The 24071-nt window shown below is 32.5% G+C and overlaps 1 pseudogene; it reads right to left on the bottom strand.

Moving 5' to 3' along the window:
* Window positions 1–19903, bottom strand: part of LOC121392877 — a 27153-nt pseudogene extending 7250 nt beyond the window's left edge.
* Window positions 19904–24071: the final 4168 nt, after the last annotated feature.

The raw sequence follows: 24071 nt of genomic DNA, 5'->3' as shown, positions 1-24071 counted from the left end.
AGTCAGATATTTCAGTAGTTATTTGAGTGTTTTCTTCAGTGATGATATATTATCTTACCTATAATATAGAATTTTAAAACAAAAACAAAAAAACTGGCTATAGGTTATTGGCAATATCTGACAATGTCAATTTAGACTTCGTTTTTACACAAACATGCAACAATGCAGTAATCTTTTATTTTCTTGTTTCATCTTTTCGTTCACTTCTTTTTTAGATGCTCCAGAAGACGCACCCCTCCTGTCCCTCCCAAACCCACAAGCCTATCAAGAATTTCTCCAGATCTTCTCCCTCCCAAACCCACAAGCCTATCAAGAATTTTTCCAGATCCTCTTCCTCCCAAAACCACAAGCCTATCAAGAATTTCTTACAAGATGATCCTGAAGATTATCAAAAAATGGGACCAGTGGAGCAGTTTCCCAAGTTAAAGCAGAAAGACAAAATCAAAATCAAAACCAAAACCACTTACAGATGAAGAAAGGTATTGACTAGAACCTTTAATAAATTATCTACTAGACCCTCTGCTAATCTATAATGTATTATTATAATGACCTACATTTGATATCCTCTGCTAATCTATAATGTATTATTATAATGACCTACATTTGATATCCTCTGCTAATATAATGTATTATTATAATGACCTACATTTGATATCCTCTGCTAATCTATAATGTATTATTATAATGACCTACATTTGATATCCTCTGCTAATCTATAATGTATTATTATAATGACCTATATTTGATTGTAGGAAATTATGAGAATCATGGAACGTGAGAAACAGAGACGTTATGCAAAAGGGACACTTGTGTTGCTACGGCAACCTTTAGAGCTGAGAAATTTCAGGTTAAGATTTTATTTTAAACTCAAGTAATTTTGTTATTGTCTTTACTTCTATAGGAGTATGGCTTTTAAAGTTCATGAAGAATGATCCTATTAGAACCAATGCAGGTATGTGCTTTATGTCCTTACTATAGAAGTGTTTTTCAGCAATAATTTTTTTTTTTAAAATTTAAATATTTGAGACATTAATTTATATCTGAATACATATTTTCCAAGCCACTTCCACTAATTAATACAAGCTTTACACAGAATTAAATTTTCTTACTTGTGACTTCAAACAAACTAGTTCCAGACTTCCTGATTTATGCTTAAATTTGTATTGATTAATGTATTGCATCACCATAAACACACTATATTCTTCCTACGTATTGTTCTGTTTAAAGAGGAAATACCCACTCATACATGTTGTAAAATAATAATATACATGCTAGTACTATATATATATAGGTTAATACAATATATATATGAGTACTCTACTACTGTATATTTACACTAGATGACTTTCATTTACTTTTTTTTGTTAAGGATTATTGCTGGTATTACGCACAAAAGGTGGAGAACCCATCCAAAAAGGGAGTTATACCAATAACTCATGTTCGGTTTGGTCTATATGTCAGATGATGATGAGGATGAAGACGAAGGATTTTACAAGTACATATAATAGGAAGTAATATCTAGGAAGTAATCATATATAGGAAAGTAGTAATTGGAAGTAATAAATTATACTTAACTTTTATGTTTGTTAGTAGACCCACAAATCCAGGACATGAAAGACTCTATGATGGTAAGTATTGTAGTATACTTTAATTCTCTTTCTTATTCTTCCATTCTTCCTGCATTCCTGTATTGTTAATTCTTCCTTCTTTTCCTCCTTTACAGATAGGAATGATTTTATTACTCGATCTGGTTGGTTCTCATTACTGGTTTAGCTCTTGGGAAGGAGGCACAATTAAAAGTGCTAGCTCGTAAAGCTAAAATGAATATGAAGACTTATGGCTATCACACCAAAGCTGTTTATATGCTCTCCTATCGACAAGAAAAGGTTAGGAAAGAGCAATTATATGATATAATAATTTTAGACACAGTCAATTTTATAGGTTTTTGTTGGTAAAACATAATAAAGCTGATATTTTATCAGAGGAATTAATGAAACACTTTGATAATTTTGGGAAGACTCGCAAACAATTTGTGAAATAGATGATGAATTGTGCCATCACACTGAAGCATCTGGTTGGGATGTAAGATATTATTTGTATCTTCCTTATATTCATTGTTCTTCTTTTTTCTTTTCTCTTCCTTTCCACTATTTGCTCACTCTCTCTCTCTCCTTACCTTTTGGTCATAAGTTAAAGTGTGGCCTATTGGTCCAGAACAAAATCTTGAGTTAGAAATGGACAAAGAAAAATTATTGAAAATGACTCCCTAAGTTCATCTATGGAGCAGGAGTCAAGAATATATGTCTTTTACTAGTATGGAGACATTTAATACATTCTGGGAGTGGTTATCACCTAACTAACTCTGTCAAAATTATTTTTATACACAGCCCTCCAATTTTACTATCATTGTTGTTCTTTTTTATTAATTCGAGTCATTTGATAATTTTTAGTTTGGCTAGAGTAATTGATTTTCTTTGTCTTTGTTATAGTTATAATTAATTTTTACATGAAATGAAAGTATGGTATATATGTATAATTAGTACCCAAATGCATTCCCAGTATAATGTCATATTATATTGTAAAGTAATACTAGATCAACCCAATTAATTAGTTTATAGTGAACATGACATCTTTTAAGTCATCTACATATGATCAATTAACTGCACAGCTGGATCATACACTCCTCTTTAATTAGTTCTGGTCACGCCTTCTTTCATACTATTGCAAAGTAACACAGACCTGAGTGCTGATATAGCGAAGTAATTGGTCACTACAAAAATGGAATCAATGAATGAAGAAGAGGTAATTTAAAATATTATATATATGCATAAAGTTCAGTGTCTATTTAAGCCTAAGTAAAAATATTGATCACTGCATTGGGTATATTCCTATACTATGTATTATCCTCTTACTTGTATCCTATTGGTTTTATTATGAAGATTATAACTTTACTAGAAAGAAAAAAAACAGAGATAGGGAGATAGAGACAGTTAAAAAAATTTGATGATCAAATTAAAATTTTAGTGTTGATCTTGCATCTAGTATTTAATCGTGCTCAGTGTGAATAATGTATTGTTGATATATTTACGAAATTTATATATGGATTAATGGAAAGACAGATAAATAGATAACTTGATATTACAAGCTATACAATACTAAAACATATAATAATTTAGTTGTAATATAATTATGTGCATTGTTGTGTAACTACGATATTTTGAAAAAACTCTTGTTGACTAAGTCGATAATAAGTATACTCTATTACAGGTAGTGGTACTCCATTACTTTCATTGTTTTTGTGAGGGTCATTATTTATAACTGACGTTCATGCGAATAGTTTATGTAATACCCATTATATGGCTTGCAAACAATATTTAGAGGGATGGCAAACATTATGTTGCCTTCCTCTCCCAGAATCCCTCCTCCTCTTTCTCTCTTTTTTCCAGGAGATGATTGTTATCTCCAAATCAAGTTTGTATAGCTACTGATCACTTTGATGGACAGGAAGATGAAGTAAGCCAAACAATTCAGAGATAGAGAGATTCATAAATCACAAAAATTGTTATAATTTTGTAGGACCTAACATTCTCTGAAGGGGAGCGTATTACTATCATAAGACCCACAGAGGTATGATCAACAATACTCTGCTATACTTTCAATACAGTACATGTGTGTTTTTGCGGCTTCAGTTTGTATAGAAAAAAAAGCTTACAATGACAAATAAAACTATCCATTCTATTCAGATAATGATATTAACAAGAAAAACATTTGGTCAGATAATAATATTAACATGAACTAACAATAGTTGTGTTATCATAATGACAGTTTGCAAGATGAAACCATATATGTTATTACTCTAGTGATAACTGTGGAAAGTAATGTATAGTACTATAATAATATGTAAGATTACAAAATCTATTAACCCATTTAGCCAGCTAGCCATTAATCTGTTCTTTTATTCATCCATCTATTTATCTATTCTTTCTTTATCCATCCATTTATCCATTAGGTCATGTTTTGGTACATAGCTAAAAATGAAAGAGGAGACGTGGGTACTGTACCAGCTACTCATTTAAACACCAGTCACAGGTAAGACTAGTCTCCTTAAGGGACATAGACATGTTTCATAAAATTTTGAGTTGTTAATTCCACAACACCAATCTAACACTGTATATGAACTCTATTCATCTCTAGCTAGTCCTATAAATATAATATTTATAACATTTATCGACATTATTGCACAACTGCACATATAGCACTTTTATAAGGTGTCAAGTACAATAGTTAATACTATGAATATTTAATAAGGCTAGTATAATTTCTGTATTATTATATCATGCCAGCTGAGTTTTAATTGTTGTCATATAATTATAAAATATGGTTTAGTTTTGCTTTTTGATGTTATCCTGGTTATCTCCCTTTACAAATTAGGAATATAAGGATTGTTAAGTCAGTTTTAAACAGCTGTTATAATTAACATGTATCATGTGGTTTAGTAGTGAGAGCAAATATCATAAATCATCATTAAATAATCTCAAATGATTGTACAACATATCATATAACACTCTTTACTCTATACGCAATTAATAATTGCTTAGTCAGGTGTATTGGGAGTTATTTGAGTGTTTTCTTCAGTAATAAAATTATATTACTTAGAAATTTAAAATGAAAATAAAATTTAACTATCTATAAGTTATTGACAATATCTGACAATGTCAATTTATACTTTCTTTTACACAAACATGTAACACTTCAGTAAACTTTTATTTTTTTCTGTTTGTGATTATGTGTCTGTTTTAGGACTCACATAATAACTTATCTTTAACTTATCTTTTCATCATCTCCTAGAAGCTCCGAAGAAAGTTCCCCTCCTGTTCCCCCCCCAACCCACATTTCAGTCAAAGGAGATGTCTCCAGATGACATGGACGATTATGAACAAATGGGTCCAGGTGGAGTAGCTCCCCTAGCTAAATTGGGGAATCCAAAAACTCACAAAAGAACAAAAAGGTATTGACCAGACCCTTCACTAAATTATTTACCAGACCTCTGCTAAAAATATAATGTAGCATTACTGTATTGTCTAATGAGTATAATGCCTATATTTAATTATAGGCAATTATGAAAATCATAGAACATGAGAAACATAGACGTTATGCAAAAGGGACACTTGTCGTTGCTACAGCAACTTTTAGAGCTGACGAATTTTAAGGTAAAACTAAACTTTAAGTATTTTTTTATTGTCTTTACTTCTATAGGATATGTCTTTTAAAGTTCATGAAGAAATGATCCTTATAGAACCAATGCAGGTGAGTTTATACAAGACTTACCATAGAAGTGTTTTTTCAGCAATAATTTTTAAAAGAAATTTATATATATTTTCAATCATTTCCTGTCTGTATTAAGTAATGCAAGTTTTTTAACACATAGTTAATATCTTTGCATGCTAATAATATTTTAAAAAAACTATTTCCTAGCAAAAGACTCTGTTTAAATTATTTTGCCTAGTGTACAGTACCTGTATATGTGAACTATATATAAAATGTCTTAACAAATCCTTTAATTTATGTACTCATATAATAAAATAATAATACATTTATTACAAATTACTAGCACTAACTGATCTACTCTTTATTATTAAAAGCCCTCAATTTTATTTCTCGTGTCTTTTATTGTCATTAAATATGGCTGATATTATGCACATTAATGTATGGCATCTATATATCCGCACTCTAAGCATTAGTGTCCCTACGTATTGTTCTATTTAAAGAGGAAATACCCACACTCATACATGTTGTAAATAATAATAATATACTTGCTAGTACTATATATACAGGTTAATACAACATATATGAAAACTCTATTAGTCCTAATCTTACACTGGATGATTTTGGTTCATTTCTTATCATTAAGGATCTTTGCTGGGTACTATGCACAAAAGGTAGAGAACCATCCAAAAAGGGAGTTATACCAATAACTCATGTTCGGTTGGTCTACATGTCAAGCGATGAGGCATGAAGATGAGGAATTTAGCAAGTATGTAGCGATAGGAAGTAGTAATAGTAATAGTGATAGAGTAGTGATAGGACGTAGTAATAGGAAGTAGTAAAGGAAGTAGTGATAGGAAGTAGTAATAGGAAATGGTGAATAATACTTAACTTTTATATCTTTATTCTAATTGTTATTACCTCCATATTAGGATTAGGGTTTATGGTGCTTCCTTGGAGAGTAAGTTGTACTATGATTGACATCACTATATGTCATGTCATGATGATGTCATCATAGTAAGTTACACCAGAACTACCCTCCGTATCGGACACTTGAAAAAGAATGTGTCAAAGGGTGTATATGTTTTATGAATAAAATTTGAGTTAATTGTGACTGATTCTTTGGTTGTTGTTCCATTCAGTATTGTTACTATATTTGTTAAGCTACAGTAGTTATATACTACATACCCTTTAGGACCCTTTTTTTAATTGTTGTTTTTATATCTCTAATAGAATATCCACAAACTCAGCACACGAAAGACTCTATATTGGTAAACTTGTAATATATTATTTATCTTTAGTTTAATCTCTCTTCTCTCCCACCCTTCTCCTTCCTGTATTCCTCCCATATTTCTTCCCCTCCCTTACAGATAGGAATGATTTCATACCTCGATCTGGTTGGTTCTCATTTACTGGTTTAGCTCTTGGAAGGAGGCACAATTAAATGTGCTAGCTCACAAGCCAAAATGAATTATAAAGACTTTATGGCTATCACCAAAGCTGTTTTATATGTTCTCTTATAGACAAGAAAGGTTAGGAAAGGGACACACTTAATTATAAATGCAATAACTACTAATTTAGACACTTTTAATTTATAGTTTTTGTTCGGTAACAGCTAATATTTTATCAGAAGAATTTTAAGAAACATTTTGATAGTTTTGGGAAGACTCGTAACAAATTTTGTGAAATAGATGATGAATTGTGTCATTATACTGAAAGCATCTGGTGGGATGTTTAAGATATTATTTGTATCTCTCATATTTCATTGTTGCTCTCTCTGTCTCTGTGTTTCTCTTCTTTCCTTCCCTCTTTCCCAACTTATTGTCCTCTTTATATGTAACTCCCTCTCCCTCTCCCTCTCTCTCTCTCTCTCTCTCTCTCCCTCTCCCCTCTCTCGCTCCTCTTCTGTATCCTTTGGTCACAAAGTTAAAGGTTGTGGCTTTGGTCCATACAAAATCTTGAGTTAGAAGTTGGACTAAAAAAAAAGTTATTGACTATGATATGATCATTGAACTCATCTGATGGAGCCCGGAATTAATGAACATATATCATTTACTATATGTGACACATTTATACATTCTGGGAGTGGTTTTATCACCTAACTAATTAATAGTAAAAATATCATTTTTATGCAGTCCTCCAGTTGTGCTACTACATTGTTCAATACTAGTCACTATACTCAGTATTTTTAAAATTTGGAGTGAATTAATTTGAAGCATGTTTTAGCCACTTTGATAAATTATTGTACATCTAGTTGGTTTTTCAATACTTGGTTTCTGCTACAAGTAAGATAGTCACACAAAGTAATTACCATGAAATCAGATGATGTAACATATAAAGTTAAAATAAGGCCAAAAATATTTTGTCTTATTTTCATATATAAAAGAGGGTGCGTAACATAATATATAAACTAATATAATATGTAACAGCGGGGTAGTAGGAAATAAAAAAGGAGCTTAAAGAAAGTCAAAAAGATACAATATATATGATAAAGGAAAGTTAGCATTGATTAAAAAAATACAATGCAAGAATACAACAATCTCCTGACCTGCTCACCCTTGTACTTTAAAAATCCTAGATATACCACTATAAGTAGTGTAAACTCCATCGTTCGTTTGGTAGTATCCAAATCGGTCTGATACGATAGTTTCCAGCAGGAGTAACCTGAGGAATAGTCCATTCTATGGTGATGTCACTAGTACAACCTCCCAATATAATTCATCAATAATACATACTAAATCATTGTGTGTTCATATTTCCCATAAAATCTATAAGATGACAATGAAAATACAGAATTTACCTCATTAATAATACAACTGATTTTGCCCATACCTTGTTTCAAAGGAGGCATCATTCACATATGGTATTCCATTGTCCATCACTGTTCCCTGTTGTTCAACAGTCAAAAATGTAGATTCAGTCTGTTTAAAATAGTAATTATATAGTATGATGTCATTGCTGAATGTTACTATTACTAAATGTTTAACATACCATCCTATTCTTGCGTGGATTACCAGAATAGAACTTAGGACCTGTAACTGTGTCATTCTAAAAAAGGTGAATACATTAGTACCTCATCTCACTGTCTGTACATCAATAAATCTGATTTTGTCATTTAATTTGTTAATTCTATTCCGTTATAATACTAGTGTTCATTTCTTAACAAACGTACCACATTATAAGTTACTCTTTTCACATCATTCCTTATATCACCAAAAATTTTATTGCCTCTTGGGGTTCCCTAGCATCATTCAATACTGTAATACCTGAAATGATAGTGTTTTTCCCAAATAGTCGGGAACAGTGACATTAGCCTTAATATTTCATTCTTTAAAGCGGGAAAAACTTCATTAAGGAGATAAGGAGGGAATAAAAAGTGTACTCTTTGCTAAAGCAGCTGCTAGTCTATAAAACTCTGTGTATAAAGTTCTCTTCTAATGTATGCTGACCAAAAATTGGTGGAAGCAGCTTCAGTTAACGTTGTTGCTAAAAAAAATAATTTTAACAATAAGAGAATAAGTTAATCAAATAAAGTCTTAGAAACATCAGAGTCTACAATATGACTCCTATTCCAACCTGGGACTCTTCGTAAGTTTGTCAAGACTAACATCAGGAGGATGTGTTTGATTTAGCACGCAGCAATGGACGGGTCTAAGATCATCGCAATAAATCCCACCAACTAATGTCTACAAGAATATGAAGTAGAGTAAACAATACAATAAGTTATTAATGAACTTACATGTAAAGTGAATGTTCAATGGGAAATAATAAAGGGAGGGAAGAGAGAGATGAGAGAGAGAGAGAGGAACGGGGAGATGGAGGGAGAGGAAGTGATAAAAAGACTCATTTGTTTTTCATAATGTATGCGTAATCACAGATACTAACTTGTGCGACGGCATTTTCTAAGTCGTCCTACCAGACATAGTAGTAATCCCACTGGTACAGCTATAATCACTAACTGACCAACTTTAAGGATTTGTAATGGGACTATGTTAGGTGCCCAACGGATAAGAACATCACATCACTCTCCTAATAAGACAGATACAATATAAAACGTATTGTTAAATATAGTCAACTAATGGTAAAAGACATTGTATTACTAATGTACCTGTATCCAAGGAGGATAGGGTTAGGATGTGATAAGCCTTCTGTTCCAGAGAAGGAGTTTATGCAAGAAATGACCTACTAAGTCCCAGAATTATTTCCGGTGTGGGTTCATCTGTAATCACATAGATCATAGAATTTTGTGTATAGTGTAAAGTAATACTGTATTGATTTTATATTAAGAGGTATGTAAATAGTGGTATATACTTTGTATGAGCTAAAATGTCGCAGGACCATCAATAGTACTCAGCTGCAAAACCTGTAAAACGGTCCCATTGCTGGTGTGCATGTTTGGTACCTGTATAAAAAACAAGTGATAATATGGCCATCTCACTCTCTCTCTCTCTCTCTTACTTTTTTCTCATTGATATCCACTTCTATCTTGGAAAAAAATCTTCAATACATGTATATATTGAATAGGTCCAACGATTTCCTCTTCAGCACTGTCATATAAGTTCCTATAATTATAGTATGTGTTTATATAATTGTGTAATATGAGCCTAATTATAGTAGGAGCTTAAGAGAAGGTTATATTCCAATAAGTGCTTATTTTCATTACTAGGTTCGCTAATATAAAGTAGAGCTATATTCCAAGTATGTGTTATCTAAGGTAGGAGGAACAACAGATGCTAATATAAAGTAGGAGCTTATATTCCAGTATGTGTTTATTAAGGTAGAGGAATAACTAGTGCTACATAAAGTAGGAGCTTTATATAATAGAGCATAGATTAGAAAATAAATAAATATTATGATGACATCCTTAAGAAATCTAAATATTTTATACCATTTACACATTATTAATAACAAGATACTGAAGATTATAAACTTGTTATAATAAAGTCTTACTTTTCCTTATTGAATTTGTCTTCTCCAATTAATACGTTGTACTATCAAAAACATATCTTTACCAGGACCAAATGCAACACAATTCTTCATTCTAATAAAAAGAACACATAAAAATTAATTATATGAATAAATACTTCTCAAAAAGTCTATATCTATCTATCTTCTATATCAAATAATTGACTTATCATGTGATACTCTGAAGTCATACAATGATACTATGACTGACAGCTGATAATTAAGTTTAAGAAGTACATTCACTTAACCGGTCCATATAAGGACAATGCTCCTATGTTCTATCTATATATCATTTAAATGTGTAAAGGGGCTCTCAAATACCAAAGACAATAAGACACCAATGTACTATAACTATGATATTACATATCTAACTCTATTATAGTCATAGTGTATTATGACACATACTCATGTCATGACAAAAGGTACGTAATAATACATGACTCACCCTTCCATTACAAGTTGATGAGATCTTATCACAGGGTTCACCAGTTATGCAGACAATGTGGTCCTTTATGTTGCAGGGGAGACATCACCTCCGTTACTTGAGCATAAGCAGCAACAAACTTGCTCTAATGAGAACAAAAATTCTGTGATATATCACATGTATATCATGATGACTTCATAGATAAGGAAAAGAAATTAATAACTATTTATTAAAACATACTGGTCCTGGTAATGATTGTGGATCCATTGCCTTCTCATGTAATAAAGATGCATATCCTTTATTGATCTCCACTAATTAATACTTTAGTATTGTTCATACTTGTACAGTGAACAGCAAACCAACTAATATAACAAATATGTTATTTATTATTATTATTTATTATTATTATTATTATTATTATAGTATGATATGTTACCTGACAAAGTCCCATATTCATTACCAGAACTATCAACAAACTTGAGAACTGTCATAACTTTTGTCAGTATCATATTCATAACTGTAAATGAATAGATGAATGGTATGATGAATAGAGTGAGTGAGAGAGAGAGAGAGAGAGAGACAGAGAGAGAAGAGAGAGAGAAAGAGAGAGTTCCTCACTCCTTAGCATCAGGATTCAAAAGGATAAGCAGTTAGGACTACGATTAATACTAGCATTAAGTAACTGTCCAATATTGACCATTAGCTTTCCAGTTTCATATCGTCATGAGCTCTGGAAATACTACCAACAATGCCTATAATAAGAGAGATAGTTACATATAGAGGTAAATGACAATAATGAGTTCATAAGATTATTACTAAAAATAAAAAAAAATTGGACAATAGTATCTACAAAGATACTGACTAATCAACCAGTATATATGTATAGTGTTAGTTTGTAATTTCTACCATCCACTAATGAGTCTAGTGGTTCCTGTACAAATCCTAATGATGTCACTCATAGAGAAGATATTGAAAATACCCAGCTGGTCCAGAGTGTGTATGGGTACCAGAGATACACACATTATCATTAGTATAAAGGTCACCATACTTGGTTTAAGCTGTTCAATTACCTAAGAAGAAATGAACTAGTAAGTGTATTACATTTAAAATAATTTTTCAGTAATCTATAAATGTATTAACTTACCTAGATTATCATATAGGAGCTAGGAAAAGATCATAATGCTGAAAGGTATTATAGTAGTACTGATGTATACTAGTCTAGAACTTAGAAATGATAACTATCATAGGTAAGTTGGTAAGTACTAGTCTAGAAAATATTAATGGTAGCTATCCTAGTTCACTGTGATAAGTACAGATCTCACCAGTCTAGAGCTTACTAATGGTAGCTATCTTTAGTCCTGTGGTTGGTATGTACTGGGGTTATGTCATTAGTCAAGAAGTTATATAATGATAGTTATCCTAGGTCACTGTTGTAAGTACTTACTTTCATTTTCATAATTTGTGTTCCCATACAGGCATCAATACTAACAAAGACAATACGAGTTTGAGGATTTTTCAAGTCAGCAATAATGTAAGCTCGGCTGTACTGACGAAAATGGATGCCACGAGCAATGTTGTTTTAGGATTAGCCATTCCCATCTATAATAATAGAATTTAAAATATAAAATAACTCCGTCATCAATCTATCAATTTGTCTATAATGGAATATGTCATGTCTGTTATCAGTGGATTATCAGTCCAAACAGAACACTAACCATTTCTATTTGTACAGCTGGTCCAGTAATATCATATCGACTACACCCAGTTAGATGTCTGAGTCACCTAGAACGCAACTACAGAGAACAGTTAAAACAATAGTGAAGCAAAAGGCCTCGCCATATCTTTGATCTGGCTTTAAAGGTATGGCTATCATTTACCACAGTAACCACACCCACTGAATGTAAATGTATAAAAAATATTATTACAGCCATAACTTTTAAGATTTACAAGTTCCATTAGACAATGTATTGTATTATCTCGCTATGGATCATGATTGAGTGTTTGACTGAATAAGGTTTATGTATTAACTTACTATTAAATCATTTACATTAATTTATTCTAGTTGATCACTCGCACTACAATTGGTCTGGTACTCATTATAATATATATATATATATGGCAGTCTGAAAGTTCAATTGATTATATGACAATATCACAATTATGCAAACAATTATATTAACTAGGAACTATATACACACATAAGTAGCTAGCTTAAATATTACAAAGCAAAGTAAATATAATCAATATAGTAAACCAAATTGTTCATTACAACAAGAAAATATGCACTCAGTTCAGTTCAGGTTCGGTATGCCAGCCTGGTTACACACAAAACACCCTGAGGCCAGTTGGAATCAGTGAAACTCTGTACATTCTGCCTCCATGCACAAGTTGGCTTACAAACAGTTCATGTTTGTGGTTGTTCGACCTTGATTTTCCAACTTTAAGTTATTTGTGCACTAGTTAATGCATAATCATCTTTGACTTGATTCTGTTACCTGATAGAGTGATTAGGACACTCTACCTGCTTGAAGTTATTTGAAAGTTTTGGTGGTAGGTTGTTGCTCTAATCTTTCTACCTTATAACTATAGACCATGCAGTGTTTGCTCAGCAAAGGTAGATTTTATGATGCCTTATTACAAGTGCATCACAACCATTGGGATCAAAGTACACCACCACCATAGCGTTTCCATTTGGTGTCCATGCTGGAAGTCACCTGAGTACTATGGAGCATTGCAGTGATCACCACTACAAATTGACCAGATTGCAATCAGAAGAACAAGCATCATAGATTCCACAACACCCCCTGCTCCAATGAGAATATCAAATTGTCCACTAGAGACATCAGAGCCAGTATTTACAGCCTGAACTATATACTTCGGTTTTAGGGGGATAAGTACCACCACTAGTAATTTCCAGCTGAAAGCACTTTCCACAATTCTGATTGCTGTCCAATTCCTTATTGAAATATGATGTGTGTTTAAAGGCACAAGACCATATTTCAACTTTCTCAATATATAAGCCTGTAAACAACTAAAAACGTAAGTATGGCTTTTCTTTCTTTGTGATTTAGTATTTGTCTGGACTTGTTCTCAAAACACAAAAGCTAACATTCTACAAATAAAGATATTTATTGATTCAATTATATTCCAAAATTCTGCTAGCTAATGAGAGGCTATTTTCAAAATTTTGATCTAAAATATAACGACTCATGCCATTACATGGATATTCTAACAAAATGCATTTATCATTACCACATAATGGCAATGTTATGACGACAATAAACATGTATACGAGAGTCTGTGAAATTATATACATATTTAAATATGGAAAGCTATAATGAAGTCATATGTACTAGCACGAGTAGTCAAGTATAAGGTATAAGGATTACAAATGAAACATTCTCATAAAAATAACTGAATCAATAAATATTATATACTGAATAATTGAGGGGTTTAGCCACTTTGATAAATTTATGTACATCTGGTCAGTTTTTAAACTATCACTTTTTTTTTTAAAATTTGTTTTCACTATAAAAACATGTATTGATATAATGTAAATATTATAAATCAGATAACAAAATATCTCGAGGTAGAGTGGCCGAAAAAAATTATTGAATATGATATTGGAACTCATCTGATGGAGCAGGAAATTAATGAATATATATCATTTACTTGTATGGACACATTTAGTACATTCTGGGAGTGGTTATCACCAAACCTAATTAATAGTGAAAATGTTCATTTTTATGCAGTCCTCCAAGTGTACTACTATCATTGTCAATACTAGTCACTATACTCTGTATTTTTAAAATTTGGAGTGGAATTGATGAAGAATGGTTTTAGCCACTTTGATAAATTATTGTACATCTAGTGGTTTTTAACTATAGTTTATAAAAACTTGGTTTCTGCTGCGTTACAAGTAAGATATACAAAAAACTAAATACCATGAAATCAGATAATGTAAATATAAAAGTTAAAATAAATAAAGAAAATATTTTGTCTTATTTTCATATATAAATGAGGGTGGAACATAATATATAACTATATAATATGTAACAGCGGGTAGCAGTAAATAAAAAAGGAGCTTAAAGTCAAAAAGATACACAATATATATGATCAAGGAAAGTTAGCATTGATTAAAAAAATACAATGCAAGAATAAACAATCTCCTGACCTGCTCACCTGTTGTACCTTTAAAAATGCTAGATATACCACTATAAGAGTGTACTCCCTCGTGTTTGTAGTATCCAAAATGTCTGATACGATAGTTTCCAGCAGGAGTACCTGGAGGAATAGTCCATTCTATGGTGATGTCACTAGTACAACCTCTCAAAAATCATCAATGATACATACTAAATCATTGTGTTCATATTTCCAATAAAACCTATAAGATGATACAAGAATTACTCATTAATAATACACTGGTTTTTGCCCATACCTTGTTTCAAAGGAGACATCATTACATATGGTATTCCATTGTCCATCATTGTTCTGTTGTTCAACAGTCAAAAATGTAGATTCAGTCTGTTTAAAATAGTAATATATAGTATGATGTCATTGCTGAATGTACTATTAATAAATGTAACATTACCATCCTATTATTGCGTGGATTACCAGAATAGAACTGGACTGTAACTGTGTCATTCTAAAAGGTAATACATTAGTACCTCATCTCACTGTCTGTACATCAATATATCTATTTGTCAATTAATTTGTTAATCCATTCCTATAATACTAGTTCATTTCTTAACAAAACTTACCACATTATAAGTACTTTTCACATCACTCTTAACATCACCAAAATTCTTGCCTCTTGGAGCAGCATCCTTCAATACAGGTAACTGAAATGATAGTTGTTTTCCAGAGTAGTCAGAAACAGTGACATTAGACTTATAGTTTCATTCTATAAAGAGAAAACTCATTAAGGAGATAAGATGGAGATAAAAAGTGTACTTTGGCTAAAGCAGCTGCTAGTCTATCAAACTCTTGTATATAAGCTTCCAATGTATGTGGACCAAAAATTGTGGAAGCAGCTTCATAACGTTGTTGCTAAATAATTTAAACATAAGAGAATAAGTTAATAAATGAAGTCTTAGAAAATAGAGATCTACAATAGATCCTATTCACCTGGTACTCTTTAGTAAGTTGCAATATAATCAGAGTATGTGTTTGATAGACCAGCAATAACTGGTATAGCACCACCACAAATGCATTATCATTTAATGTCTACAATAATAGAAGAGATTAATAAGTTATTAATGAACTACATGTAAGTGGATGTCAATGAAAACAATAAAGGGAAGGAAGAGAGAGAGAGAGAGAGAGAGAGAGAGAGAGTGATAAAATGACTCATTGTATTTCATGATGTATGCTGATCACAGATTACTAACTTGTTTGACGGCAATTTCTAAGTCGTCTACCAGACATAGTAGTAAATTCCCCTGGTACAGCTATAATCACTAACTGACCCAACTGTAAGAATTTGTAATGGACACTATTTTAGGTGCCCACGGATAAGGAACATCCATATCTCCTAATAATAAGATACATTAATAAAGATAATATTATATTGATTAATAACAGCCTCATTCTAAGAATATGCAAGACCATTATCAGCAAAGATTGCTAGGAAATTTTACAAGTACTACTGCAGTAACACTATCGCAAAAAAGCAACAATTGAGTAACTTATCAACATAATGGATAATGCTTCACATATCAATGGTAACGTTATTGTTAATATAGTAACTATTGGTAACTACTCTCATATCTACTATGTACCTGTATCAAGGAGGATAGGTTTAGGATGATGACAACACTTCTGTTCATGAGAGGGATCATGTAATAAATGACCGGACAAAAGTCCCAGAATTTATTTCCTGTGGTGTCATCTGTAACACATAGATCATATATAATTTTGTGTATAGTGTAATATAATACTGTATTGATTTTATATTAAGAGGTATGTAATAGTTGGTATATACTTTGTCTGAAGCTAATGCTCCAGGACCATCAATAGTACCAGCTGCAAAACTGTCACCCATTGCTGGTGTGCATGTTTGTACCTGTATAAAAACAAGTGATAATATGTCCATCTCACCTCTCTCTCTCTCTCTCTCACACACACACACACAACACCTCTCTCTCTCTCTCTCTTACTTTTTTTCCATTGATATCCACTTCTATCTGGGAAAATCCTCAAATACATGTATATATTGAATAGGTCCAACGATTTCCTCTTCAGCACTGTCATATAATTCCTATAATATAGTAGTGTGTTTATATAATTGTGTAATATGAGCCTAAATTATAGTAGGAGCTTAAGAGAAGGTTATATTCCAATAAGTGCTTATTTGCATTACTAGGTGCTAATATAAAGTAGGAGCTTATATTCGAGTATGTGTTTATCTAAGGTAGAGGAACAACTAGATGCTAATATAAAGTAGGAGCTTATATTCCAGTATGTGTTTATTTAAGGTAGAGGAACAACTAGATGCTAGGTAGAGCTTATATAATAGAGCATAGATTAGAAACATAAATAAATATTATGATGACATCCTTAAGAAATCTCTAAATATTTTATACATCTACAATTATTATAACAAGATACTGAAGATAGTAACTGTTATAATAAAGTCTTACTTTTCCTTTATTGAATTGTCTTTCTCCAATAATACGTGTACTATCAAACATATCTTTACCAGGACCAAATGCAATACAATCTTCATTCTAATAAAAAGAACACAATAAAGTGACTTAAATTAATATATGAATAAGTACTTCTCAAAAAGTATTTATTCTATCTATCTATATGAAATTACCCAAGCATCCACAAATATTTTAATTGACCATCATGTGATACACTGAAAGTCATACAATGATCTGTCCTCATATGCGAATGTTACCTGACAGCTGGTAATTAAGTTAAGAAGTACATTCACTTAACAAGTCAATATAAGGGACAATGCTCCTATGTTCTATCATTTAAAGTGTAAAGTGATCATACCAAATACCAAGACAATAAGACACTAATGTACTAACTGTTATATTAACTCTATTACAATCATAGTGTATTATGACACATACTCACTTCATCATATCATGACAAAAGGTACAGTATAATACCAAAATATGACTCACCCTTCCATTACAAGTTGATGAGATATTATCACATGGTTTACCAGTATGCTGACAACACGGTCCTTTATGTTAGGAGAGACATCACCCTCGTTACTTTGAGCATAAGCAGCAACAAACTTGCTCTAATGAGAACAAAAAAATGTGGTATATCTATGTATATCATGTGACCTCATGGCTAAGAAAGAAACAAATAACTATTTATTAACATACATGTCCTGGTAATGATTGTGGATCCATTGCCTTCTCATGTAATAAAGATGCATATCCTTTATTATCTCCACTAATTAATACATTAGTATTGTTCATACTAGTACAGTGAACAGCAAACCAACTAATATAACAAATATATTATTATTATTATTATTATTATTATTACTATTATAGTATGATATGTACCTGATAAGTCCCATGTCATTACCAGAACTATCAACACAAACTTGAGAACTGTCATATTTTGTCAGTATCATATTCATAACTATAAATGAAAGGTTGAATAGATGAATGGTATGATGAATAGAGTATGAAGAGAAAGAGAGAGAGAGAGAGAGAGAGAGAGAGAGTTCCTCACTCCTTAGCATCAGGATTCAACAGGATAAGCAGTAGGACTACGATTAATACTAGCATTAAGTAACTGTCCAATATTGACCATTAGCTTTCCAGGTTTCATATCGTCATGAGCTCTGGAAATACTACCAACAATGCCTAAATAAGAGAGGATAGTTACTTATAGAGGTAAAATGACAATAATGAGTTCATAAGATATTACTAAAAATAAAAAAAATTGACAATAGTTATCTACACAGATACAGACTAACCAACCAGTATATATGTATGTTGTTAGGTTTGTAATTCTTACCATCCACTAATGAGTCTAGTGTTCCTGTACAAATCCTAATGATGTCACTTCATAGAGAAGATATGAAAATAACCAGCTGGTCCAGAGTGTGTATGTGTACCAGAGATACACATTATCATTAGTATAAAGGTCACCATACTTGGTTTTAGCTGTTCAATTACTAAGAAGAAATGAACTAGTATGTATTACATTTAAAATAATTTTTTCAGTAATCTATAAATGTATTACTTACCTAGATTATCATATAGGAGCTAGGAAAGATTATAATGCTGAATTATCAATGTAGTAAGTACTGATGTTTAATAGTCTAGAACTTAGAAATGGTAAACTATCATAGGTAAGTATGGTAACTAGTCTAGAAAATACTAATGGTAGCTATCCTAGTTCACTGTGATAAGTACTGATCTTCACCAGTCTAGAGACTTACTAATGGTAGCTATTTTCAGTCACTGTGGGTATGTACTGATATTATTTAGTCAAGAACTTATCTAATCCTAGATCACTGTTGTAAGTACTTACTTTCATTTTCATAATTGTGTTCCCATAACAGGCATCAATACTAACAAAGACAACACGAGTTTGAGGATTTTTCAAGTCAGCAATAATGTAAGCTCGGCTGTACTGACGAAAATGGATGCCACGAGCAATTTGTTTAGGATTAGCCATTCCCATCTATAATAATAGAATTTAAAATATAAATAACTCCGTCATCTATCTATCTATTTGTTCATAATAGAATTGTCGTGTCTATTATCAGTGGATTATCAGTCCAAAACAGAACACTAACCATTTCTATTTGTACAGCTGGTCCAGTAATATCATACCGACCTACACCCAGTAGATAGTCTCCTAGAACGCAACTACAGAGAATAATAAGAACATATAGTGAAGCAAAAGGCATCGCCATTTCTTTGATCTGGCTTTGAAGGTATGTCTATAAATGTGATCAATTAATTGCCACACCTACTGAACGTAAACACTGTAATATTTAATAAAAAAATTATATTATAGTTTATAGTTAAAAAAGACAAAACACCAAAGAATGATGAAAATAGATGAAAAAAAAAGTTTAAAAAAAAGGACAAAAACTCCAGGCTAGGGGAATCAAGGCATACATCCACGCAATTGCCAGATCGTGAACTTGTCCTACCACATTCCCGTCGCAAGGAGCGATAACACTAGAACCGGTGGCCAGCCGATCCCCGACTTCGACCCCCTCGAGGTGCTGGCCAGACACCAAGTCGGATACTCCATCGTGGCTATCTGGTGTCAACCGGTGTAACAAAACACAGGTCACTCGGAACCACGTGGTGTCAATTATATAATTATATGGGTGTGGTTTTGCAACTTTTCGGTTTGAAACGCCCACGCAACTTCCGTACACTCCTTGTCCATGAACAGCATAGCTTGCAGCATAGGGGTAGGAAGGGGGGGGGGGCAGGGGGGGTTGAAGCCCCAACTTCAAATCAGGGATAATGGTTGAATGTTGACTGAATATGTTTAATGTATTAATGTATCATTAAATCATAAATTAATTTATTCTAGTTGATTACTCACTACTACCATTTCTCTGTTAATCATATACATTTATAAAGCAAAGTAAAATATATCAATATAAGTAAACCAATTGTTCATTACAACAAGAAATATGCACTCAGTTCAGTTCATGTTCGTATGCCACCTGGTTACACACAACCACCTGAGGCCAGTTGAAATCAGTGAAACTTGTACATTCTGTCTCCATGCACAAGTGGCTTACAACAGTCCATTGTTTGTGGTTGTTCGACCTTGATTTTCCAACTTCAAGTCTATGTGTGGACTAGTTAATAAATAATCATCTTTGACTTGATTCCTGTTACTTGGTAAGTGATTTAGGACACTGTACCTGCTTGAAGTTTACTTGAAAGTTTTTTGGTGGTAGTTGTGCTCCAATGCTGCTTTACAACCAGTAGAACCAGTGTTGCTCAGCAAAGGTACGATTTTGTGTTGCCTTATTCACAAGTGCATCACAACCATTGGGATCAAGTACGCCACCTCCATAGCAGTTTCCATTTGGTGTCCATGCATGGAAGTCACCTGAGTACTGTGGAGCATTGCAGTGACCACCACTACAAACTTGACCAGATTTTGCAATCAGATGAACAAGCATCATAGATTCCAAACCCACCTGTCCAATGAGAATATCAAATTGTCCACTAGAGACATCAGAGCCAGTATTTACAGCCTGAATTATATACTTTGGTTTAGGGGGATAAGTACCACCACAGTAATTTCCAGCTGAAAGCACTTTCCACAATCTGATTGCTGTCCAATTCCTGCTACACATACACTGCCCAGTCATTTCCATCCATTTTAGCAGCGTTTTGCAGTCAGGAGAGAGAAGCATCAGATGGGGACATGACCAGGAAATCTTAGGGTCCCCTCCACCACCACAAGCACTCTCACCATTGTAGTCAGCATTTGTTGAAGTGCTTGGAGGACCATATGACAGATAGGATGAGTTAGAATTAGGCCATCTCCAGAGTGACGGTGGCATTTGTTGAGCATTTGCACAGAGTACTAGTGCATATGCAAGACAGAGACTGCATATAACATCTTGAGACTTTTCTGTAGATGTAATGTGATGAGTTGAGTAGAACATGCTTAGCTAGGATTTAATATTCTTCAAAGCAATGTGTGCACAAGAATAATGCCATAAAAGCACACTATGTGAGTAAAGACCCTTTGCAACATGTGAGTCTAGTTAACAAAATATTTTACCATATATGGATTATCAGTGTACATTGATGAATTCAACAGATAAGAAAATAACCTGGTATATCTATATATGGTAATAAAGAACACACTTATCTGAATTCATGTGTTGCATAATGGGACAATTGTGTACAAAAGTATTACTCTTACATATGTAATATTATAAGCCAATGAGATAATAGTTTAGCAGTAAAAGAACTTATTAAACAATCCGACATGGAAATTAAAATAACAAGAATCTCTTGAGGTAGTTACTCTTATTAAACTAATTGGATGTTATTACTTTGTTTTTTAAGCAGTTGTATTTTTAAATTATAACAATACCTGTTGACTAAGTCTATAACAATATACTCTAGTTCAATTACTTTCAATATTTTGTGTGAGGGTTCCTTATTAATAAACTGGGATAGTCTGTATAACATCACTGTATATGAATGGATTGCAAAAGAATTTAGATCCATGGCAAACATTACGTTTCCTTCACCTCCCTCTAGATACTACCCTCCTCTCTTCCCTCTCTCTCTAGAGGTGATGTTAGCCTCAAATTAAATGTGCATAGGTACTAATCATTTTTGAGAGAAAGGAAGATAAAGTAAGCCCAACAATTAAGAAATGGAGAGATCATAAATCACAAATTATTATGATTTTGTAGGACCTAACATTTATTGTAGGGGAGTGTATTATTATCATAAGACCCACAGAGGTATGATCAACAACACTCTGGTATATTATGAGTACTGTACATAGTGTTAGTTAGAAAAACACCTTGTAATATGATAAATAGCCATAAATAGTAAATGAATATATGATATTATTTATATTACAATGGTCACAATTAAGTAAACAATTATATTAACCATGTAGTAGAAGTTGGTTTGCAGCAGTCCCATTGCTATGGTTGTTTGACATTGATTTTCAAACTTTAAGTTTATTTGTGTACTAGTTAATACAAAATCATCTTTTGACTTGATTCTTGTCACCTGATAGAGTGATTTAGGGCACTGTACCTGCTAAAAGTTTATTGATAGTTTGGTGTAGTATGGTGTAATGCTGTCTTAAAAACGGTAGACCAGGTTTTGCTCAGTGAAGGTATGATTTGTGTTGCCTTATTCACAAGTGCATCACAACCACTGGTTCAAGTATGCCACCACCATAGCAGTTTCCATTGGTGTCCATGCATGGAAGTCACCTGAGTAGTGTGGAGCATTGCAGTGACCATCACTATAAACTTGACCAGATTTACAGTCAGATGAACAGCTAGATTCCAAAATCTACCAGCTCCAATTCAAATGTCAACAACAACTAGCAAAAAAATCAACTTAAATATAAAAAAAAAGGCCAATTCAAATGTCAATAAAGATACATACAAGAAGGGCATAATTAAAATATCAAAACATTGATACTGAAGAACTGATAGCAAGTAATTAACACAATATAAAATATATTATAGAATTAACACTAGTTAAAAAGTCTATACTTTATTTACCACACATTTGTAAATTTAGGAAGCTATAATAAGACATTTGCAATAGTATGGAGTAGTTAAAAATAAATAAAGGATCAATTAAGTTGACAACGAAATATTCTCATAAATAGCAGCTGTTTCAGAATCACTTTTATCTTTACTATTAGTCTCTACATATCTTTTTATAGTATGATAAATAAAACGATATTGGTCTCTTCAGTTGTGTACCATACCAGAACGATGAGTACGTAGTAGTTGAACAGTACGTTGGATGTCAATCTCACATTATTCCCAACCTTGATACTCAATAAGTTTGATAATGATATCAATTGCAATGTATGTTCGGTACGACCAATTCCAGCACTGCAATGGACCACTAGAGGACCTGGTGTGTGACCAGCATCAATTAACTCTTTCGTTTTGAGGTTAATGTTTTCCCTAAAGTTCAAAATGTCTTGAGGATTATTGTGTACACCATGATCAGGCCAAGCTTTGAATTGGTATTGAAAAATATCTCGAAATGTCATTGAGAACAAAATGGCGAACAACAAAGCAAGGATGGACAACTTCATTGAGACAGGCAATTTTTAACTCTTCCAAACAATAGGGACTCTTTATGATCAGGCCAGTAATGAGCACACTTATCACGACCTCTCTCCGTTTCATTTGTAATCATGACTATAATCATGCTCTTTCCTGCCACACCATTGACAAAAGTCACTGATAGTGGTTGGAAGACAACCTTGTGTAGCAATGTAGGAATATTTAGAATTAGGTATCTCACCACTGATGTAATTAGCATTGTATATGTGTGTTACCTAAGGGATCAGGATCTTTAAGATCATCACGAGTATGGTCAAATGGAAGAATATTCTTGAATCGATTCCTGCGACGGTTCTCAGGTTTACCTCCTTCTTTACGACTATAGTGATTACAAGTACTATCTTCTTGTATTTGCTGGTATTCATCTTCAAATGCTGCTTTTCCATAAAGTTTATCATTTGGTTTAGATAATTCTGACACACGTTGTCGTATTTTATGAGGCAAAAGGATGAACACAAAATGGCATCTGAAGATCAACAACACGTCCATCACTCTCAACTATATTATTTTTTTCATAATACTGAACAAGCTCAGGCAATGTGTTAAACTGTGGTCCATTAGATATATAGAATTTATTGTCAATATGCTGAATCATAATAT

This window comes from Gigantopelta aegis, unplaced genomic scaffold (assembly GCF_016097555.1).
Source record: "Gigantopelta aegis isolate Gae_Host unplaced genomic scaffold, Gae_host_genome ctg4731_pilon_pilon, whole genome shotgun sequence".
Taxonomy (NCBI): Eukaryota; Metazoa; Mollusca; class Gastropoda; order Neomphalida; family Peltospiridae; genus Gigantopelta; species Gigantopelta aegis.
This window is presented reverse-complemented; position numbering and strand designations above follow the sequence as displayed.